The sequence below is a fragment of the Chamaea fasciata genome, unplaced genomic scaffold (genome assembly GCF_029207755.1).
Source record: "Chamaea fasciata isolate MVZ Bird 193981 ecotype frontalis unplaced genomic scaffold, bChaFas1.0.hap1 SCAF_1, whole genome shotgun sequence".
Lineage (NCBI taxonomy): Eukaryota > Metazoa > Chordata > Aves > Passeriformes > Sylviidae > Chamaea > Chamaea fasciata.
The window spans coordinates 71,259,622-71,266,679 of record NW_027094086.1 but is presented as its reverse complement, the minus strand read 5'-3'; the positions used below and the strand labels follow the sequence as shown (position 1 = coordinate 71,266,679).

General features: G+C 38.6%; 1 long non-coding RNA gene across 1 annotated transcript; it reads left to right on the top strand.

Annotated features, from left to right (window-relative positions):
* Positions 1-365: 365 nt before the first annotated feature.
* Positions 366-5,448, top strand: LOC136302440 (uncharacterized). The gene is made up of 3 exons (XR_010724065.1): positions 366-517; positions 4,193-4,388; positions 5,160-5,448. It is a non-coding gene; the product is annotated as an uncharacterized lncRNA (long non-coding RNA).
* The last annotated feature ends 1,610 nt before the right edge of the window (positions 5,449-7,058 follow it).

Sequence of the window (7,058 nt, the reverse complement as noted above, 5' to 3'; positions counted from 1 at the left end):
TAAATTTTCAGAAATTATTCATCTGACTAAGTGTATATGATAGTAGTTCCAGGCTGTAATTGATCTGAAGTATACTAAGCTGTATGGGATTCTTGTTGCTCTGACTAGGTGAAGACTCTGTGCCAAGATAGTGACTTCTTTTATTTGCAACCTTCTTGGCTTTTGCTGTGGACAAAAGCAGCATGTTGGACCTACTGCCCTCAGCAGATTCTTCTGTAGTATGGAAAGATGTGAACCTACAGTGCCAGGAGTCTTTTTGCCACTGGGGTGTTGCTTAATTCATCACCTCCTCATAACAAGTGTGGGCAATTTTTTAGATTCTTATGAGCTCTAGTTACAGGTGCACAAAAGGGGTGTGGTGAGTTTACTTTGGATATGGTGACCTCTCTGTGCTTTGTAGGAAGTCAGTGAGTTTAATCACTCTCTCTACAAGCCCAGAAGCCTTTAAAGCCTCTCATGGCGTAAGCAAGGGAAGAAGATATCTGTCCCAGCGGAGATGAATTGCAGCTGCACACAGGTATCTCCTCTGGGGAATGTGGAGGATGGCTCTCAGAAGAATTACAGCTTGTATAAGCATAATGTGAATGTATGGTGTGACATAGAACCTTTTCTTCTCTACTTTTGTTTTATGGTAATGAGATACATCTTTTATTCCTCCTTCTTCCATGGGTTCAGAGATTGGGAGTGTTTCTTCTGTATGTAAAGAAAAATTTCCACCAATAAATGATATTATGTCAATATAGAGGTATCTAGTTGATAACAAATGCAATGTATTAACTCCCTCTCTTCATCCTTGTAAAAAATTTTTAGCAGTTTTGTGCAGCCCTTCAAGCTCTTACTGTTGTGGATGAAGAATATTAACTGGCTCAACCAGTGTTTTAGACTTGGTCCAGGAACCATGATAAAGATGAAAGCTTTGCACTAAAATGTATTTACTACCTCTCCATAAAAGCATATGAGGTGGATTCTGAGCTCAACATTGCTGACTGGTAGGAGGAGGGAGAGTGAGCTCCTGGGTTGTTTTTGGCATTTGTATAGAGACATTCTGCTGCGAGGAGGGTGAGATACACTTTGCTGTGACCATGTGGTGGGTAGTGCTTGCACAACAGTGCTGTGTGAGTGGAGTGCGGCATAGCTTGAGCTACTCAATTCTTTGGGCAAATTGTGGTTTCCAAAGGCAAACAGGCCTAGAATTGCCCTGGTGTTTGTCACTCTGGCCTTCAGGTACTGTGGAGCATATTTACTCAAAAAAATCAAATTGCATAAAAATTCAGCCAAATTTGTATTATTTTCTTTTTTTCTATACATAATACTTATGGCAATATTGTGACCTGGGTAGATGTATATTTTGGTTTGTAACAAATTGAATAAGATGGCTCTGATTGCTCAGTGTCTTAACCAAATCCACCTTTTATGTCTCCTGTGCCAAAACATCTCCTTGTAGGCTGGAACTTGAGTTTTCTTGCATGTTAAAAACTTTATGAAGGGCCAATTCAGTAACATATTGGTATGCTTTCACTGCCAATACAAGGACTGACTATGTTTCATGTTCTAAGAGGGAAAATATTCACTATATCATGTTACGTGTTCTTTATTTTTGTCAGCTGGACTGACAAACCGGAGTGTCAACAGCTCATCTTTGTGCAAGTTTTGCATTACTCCTGGATTCTCTGCATGCTTTGGCAGACGTGTCAAGATGCTCCAATTCTGTCAGAAAAAGAATTCTCTTTGGATTTCAGATTTGAGATAGATTGGATGGAATAGATCTAGAATATGATACTTGCTAAGATGATTACTCCTATCACTTAAATGGTGATAAGATTTCTAGAGGAGTTTGAAAATGAATGAAAATTAGAAAGAGAATGAAAAAAATTCTCACAAAACAAAAAGAAAAGAAAAAAAGTTCAATTGCTACTGAAATCCCTCCAATGGCCTTCTATGTACCCTATAAAAGGCAGGATGAGTATTAAAACCTTTAAAAATTTTGGTCTGAATCAACAGAATTGCAGAAGATTCACCGTTTAGATTTCCAACCAGATACTGTAAGTTGAATTAACAGAAATAATAAATGACATTTAGAGAAAATCTGTTGTTTCAGATGATGGAATTGCCTCCATGTTTTTTCAGAGAATGATGTAGGTTATTCTAGTCCACTAAGATGTCATTTCCATGTGTCATTTATCTTCATAGACATCAATGAGTTTTAAACAGAAACTGAGCTGAAACATAGCAGAAAGGGGGTATTTTTCACTTGCAGCTACATTTAAAAATCTTTCAGCTACATTTTATCTTCATTCAACTGCTGCTCAGGATAAAATACCATTCCTCTACTGTACCAGTCAAACAGTCTCAATGCCTGTTATTTTCACAAACATGAATTTGGCATGTTCACTCTCTCTTCCAAGGTTTTTCATAAGGCACCAAATCTAATCTGCTCTGAGTCTTTGAAGGTTTTCAGTGGAAGGTCATGATATTAAGTCTTGAAAACATGGGAGGCAAAGCTTTGCTTATGGCTCTTAACAGTACTCTGATGTCACTTCTTATATACAAGATATTTCTTTAATTATTTACAATGCTTTGAGGTTCTGATTGGAGCAGCCTGGTGCAGGAATAGAGTAATCTCTGTAGGTGTTGATTCTAGAACCTTCTTGACTCAAAAAACTATTAGATTTGAACATGTTGTTAATCAAATTAGTCATAATGTCATAATTATGCCACAATAATTATCCTGTATATACACAACATATAAAATAGTAGTTTTTTAATTCCTACTGTTCATACAGTCTGCAGCCATCTTTCATTTTCGAGATGTGAATGAGCAGTAAAGTTGTGGAGCCGCCCATTCATGTAGCTTGAACTACAACGAAACTCAAGTTTGTGGGGAAAAAAAACCAAAAAAAACCAAAAAAAACCTACAGGTACAAGAACAAAAAGATGGAAAGCAGACCTACAAAGCAGTAAAAATGAAAATAATAACATCACTCTACAAAAAGGTCTTCATCTTTTGCTGGTTTAGGCTCATGTTCCAATCCAATAAGGCCTGATTTTAGTCTGATTTAGACAAACTTAGCCACTTGTTCTTGCATTCGCTTCCTGTCTCCCATGTCACATCTCAGTCTCCCGTCCTCTGGAAGCTCAGGCGTCTGTGTATGTGCCTGGGGTTTTTGGATCACTACAGAATTCATTTAAAATCAGGAACTGGGTTAAAAACATAATGTAAATAAAAAGAGAGAGCACCTTAAAAACAGTCTTTTTTTTTTTTTTTCAAACTATGAATTTCATTCACCTAGAAAAATAAAAGTTAGACGGTAGAGTCAGGAAAAAAAGGCAATGGAGTTGGAGGTGCATGTTATTTTAAATGAAATTTAAAGAACTTCACTTAAGGAAGTTCACTTCAGATTAAGTGTGTTTTGCCCTTTTCCTCCATTTTTCAAATATTAAGAGTATTATCATAAAATCCAGCATAGCAATTCAATGGTGCTTGATGTACTGAAACACCACGTTGCCTCATTTTGCAAAGGGCCCATTATAATTTGACCTGTGTACTTCCTTTTAGGTATAAGTTAAGGCTACAGCTTTTCTTGTACTCTGGAGCAAGAGAAAAAGAGGAATATTCACTGTCCTGCCATTAAGTGCCTCTCCAGCTGTGTCCTGGGTGAGAGGGGTGTGTGCTGTGGGTGCCTGTGCGTTTGTGTGTGTGGCAGGGTGTGTGAGTGCAGACAAGGGTCATACCAAGGGTGTGCCCGTGGAGCTTGGCAATGCAGGGGTGTGCGTGTGAGGGAGAGGTGGCCAGTGAAGGTCAACACAGGATAGCCACTGAGCTGCTGGAATTGTCCCTGAGCAAGATCTGGGAGGGTCTCTAAGTGCAGCTCTGGGTATGAAAGCTGCAGGAAAGCAGCTGAAGCGAGCATTGATCCTTGCCTGGACCCACAGATCATACCTTATCTAAGGTGATGCTGAGATGGTTCTTTCCTCCTGTATTTTAGTGATTAAAATTTTAGAAGGTCATAAAATGCTAGGATACAAGATACACAGTGAACAAAGGGTTATTCAAATGTTGTAATAGTTCAAATCAATTAAACTGAAAAAAATGGTAAGCATTGAAGCACGTTGTTGTTACAGAGCAATATTGTGGATAAAACCAGTTCCCATGAGAATAAAGTTGCAGAAACTTGATTTTTCTTTTTTACAGCTTTTCCTCCAACTTTAGAAGCATCTAGAAGAGATATGGCAAAATTCTGGGTTTTTACTGCTACCTGACTTGTCTAACTCTGTTCTGTCACTTTGAATCCCACGCTCATCAGGAAATGACAAATATTTTCACAGGCCGAGAAAAACAACAACCACTAAAACAAGAGAAGAGGGAGATTTATAAGATTGCTCCAAAGGTATTGTTTGAAAGGCTCTTTTCCTCTTGAGAAATACATTTTTCAAGGGCAGTATGAACGCAGCAACAATCTCAAAAACTGAACTGTTGTTCATATGTATAGGCCCGAAGCGTCTCTGAATTGGATGGTCATTTAATATGTTCTTTATACAACTATGAAACAAAAATAAGCATCTAGTCCAACCATTCTTTTTTTTTTCCTCCCATTGCAGAATCACTAATAAGGACATGTCTGTTTGTGCAATGCTGGATAAAACATGGTGGATTACTTAGACTTTAAATAAACGGTGTGAAAAAACTCTGTGGATTTTGCTAGCAAAAAGACAAGGACAAAAAATGAGTTAATTCAAATATTTTTGAAGGAAAAAATACATGCTTTAATGCTACAAATATGCACTGTGGTGTTTTGATCTACCTGATTTCTGTGATAAAGAGACACAGTCTATACCCACAACTGTTAATGAGAGACACTCTTCCTTTTATAATTTTAATTGCTAATCATGAGGTCTAAAGAAAATAGACTTTATAAGGAGTAAACACAACCTATTTCAGCAGATAAGGCTCTTAATGAAATTATTAAGGTCTCCTTCACAAAGACATCACGCCCTGTCAAATCCAGGGGGACGAATGAAAGATCCTTGATAACATTTCTACCTGCACTCTTGCTCCCATTTACACTGTCTGGGGTTTGGAACTCCTCAATGTTTTTTTCAGCACATGGTTTGAGCAAATGTTATCAACTAAACCTGCTTTTCCTCTCTTTTTCCCACAGAATCTAAAAAATGCTCTTTGATTTCTTCATGTCTAACAACCTTATGCAGTATGCTTGCCTATGTATCCTGAAGTGTTCTATCAGATTTGGGTGGACTAAAAACAGAACCTGAAACTATGAAAGAATGTCTACATCCATCTGAAAGCTTTCTGTGGTGGCCAGTGAATGACTATAGTTGAAATAAAAGCATCAGCCACACTTTCAGGATCTTTCTTCATTTATGTGTGTTCCTTTGATCGTTTGAAGATGAAAAAGAGCAGTCCTGCACTTTTCATCCTGGTAATGACTTCCTAGCCTCTGCCTCTAAAGCTGTAAAATTTCGCAAATTTTAGTTTCTGCTAGTTTGACATGTATCTAGTTCCTAAGCAAAATTAGAATGCATCAGAGAATATCCTTAATTCGGAGGATAACACTGACACAAGAAATAAACACAGTTTTATAACCTTTAGGGTTCTCAAATAAAAGGATTTTGACAGTGACAGGTATTTTTCAAAAGCTGTGATCTCATGTTAAATTTCACAAGTTATATGATAATTTTAAAGTGCTGAATCACATACATCACTAATATACAGAAACAGATCACAAGGAAATCTTACTTCATTTTAAGTAATTATATACAGAATAAATATGCAGGAAGTATCACAGAAACCCTTGATTTTTAAAAACGCATCTGCCACAGCTATGCATCTAGTAAGGATGTACAGAACATTCTGAGATAGAAATGCAAAAATCCCAAGATGATGGAATTCATCCTTCTGGAAGTACAGCATATGTTACACTACACTTGAATCAACAAATTGGCATTTCTGGAAAGATAGATGAAACTATGATTCCTAACATGTATCAACAGGGTTTGATAGAGCTTTAGAGCATGGAAGTAATTTTTCAGTCTGATTTTAAATGTTCAACTACAACCAGTAAAATTAAAAAAAGCATGGCAAAGATGATTTTCAGCAGTAGGATGTGTTTGTGTGCAATCAACATGTACAGCACATCAAAGTTATTCTTGGCTGTATCAGGTTTATGTGGAAAGGTTTTGGTAGTGCAGGGGATGAGAGGAGGCTTAGATTGGAGAAGAGGAGGCTCAGGGGAGACCTTGTTGCTCTCCACAACTACCTGAAAGGAGGGTGTATCTAGGCAGGCATGGGTTTCTTCTCTCAAGTAACAAGCAATAGGACAAAAGAAAATGCCCTCAAGTTGCACCAGGGGAGGTTTAGATTGGATATTAGGATAAGATCCTTCACCAAAATGGGTGTCAAGCACTGGAACAGGCTGCCCAGGGGAATGCTTGAGTCACCATCCCTGGAGGTTATTGAAAGGTGTCTGGATGTGGCACTTGGGGACGTGCTTTAGTGGTGGACTTGACTATGCTGGGTTAAAGGCTGGACTTGATGATCTTCAGGGTCTTTTTCAATCCAAATGACTCCATTACTATATAAGAAGCTGCCAGAAGCTTCCTCCATGTCAAACAGAGCCAATGACAGACAACTCCACAGTGGACCCACTGCTGGCTGAGGCTGAGTCCATCAGTGACAAAGGTAGCAACTCTGAGAAAATGTATTTTAGAAAGTGGGAAAAGAAAGCTGCACAAATTCATCCCAAGAAAGGAGTGAGAATGTACCAGAGAAGCAGCCCTACAGATACCAAGGTCAGTGGAGAAGGAGAAGGAGAAGGAGAAGGAGAAGGAGAAGGAGAAGGAGAAGGAGAAGGAGAAGGAGAAGGAGAAGGAAAGGAGAAGGGAAGGAGAAGGAGAAGGAGAAGGAGAAGGAGAAGGAGAAGGAGAAGGAGAAGGAGAAGGAGAAGGAGAAGGAGAAGGAGAAGGAGAAGGAGAAGGAGAAGGAGAAGGAGAAGGAGAAGGAGAAGGAGAAGGAGAAGGAGGAGGTGCTCTAGGACCTGCAG